A 764-nucleotide genomic window follows, 5' to 3' on the forward strand; every position below is an offset into this window, starting at 1 on the left:
AATATTGTGTTGGGTCCTAGCCTTAATCTTTCATATTGGGTGTTATATTAAGGATTTAAATCAACTAACTTGGATTTCTCCTGTTTGTAGATGTCTGGTTCAGACAATTATGATTTTCCCAAATCTCTTGGAACAAGCTTCCCTAATGAACATGATGTCCCGCGATTGGATCATGGAAATCATACTTCTCTTCCTCCACCTCCTCCAATTATTCTCCCTGACCCACAAGTTCGAAGACTTGAAAAGTTCGAGATCACTCAAGCCCTACTTGCAATGAAACATAAAGATGGAAGACCTGTGTGTACTCGTGTCTTAGAGATGAAGTCACACATTGACAGGTTGAGAATGTTGGGTGTCGTTGTCCCATGGAAGTTGGCTATTGACTGGGTCCTTCAGTCATGTAAGGCCCTGAAATCTAGGATCCGAACCAGTGATCAAACAAATAACAATCAAACAAGATTAGAATGGAGTAGAAGAAGATTAAACCAAGCTTTGCACACGTTTATATCAAAGAAACGTCAGGTACAACTTGGACACACACACATAGACCGTAAGCTCTATGATTCAACAACAACAACTGACAGACTCTGACAAGCCCCTTATATAGGGGAAAGACTGGCCGCAAACAGGTTTACGGCTGTAAACCTGTTTACGGTCGTAAACAGACTTTTGGCCGTAAACACTTCCAAACAACTCTATTACATGACAAAAGACCCATTAAGACCTAAACATCAGATAGCCTAGCCCAAACCATAAACTAGACC

Source organism: Lactuca virosa, chromosome 1, assembly GCF_052849685.1.
Source record: "Lactuca virosa cultivar CGN04683 chromosome 1, Lactuca_virosa_CGN04683_v6, whole genome shotgun sequence".
Taxonomy (NCBI): Eukaryota; Viridiplantae; Streptophyta; class Magnoliopsida; order Asterales; family Asteraceae; genus Lactuca; species Lactuca virosa.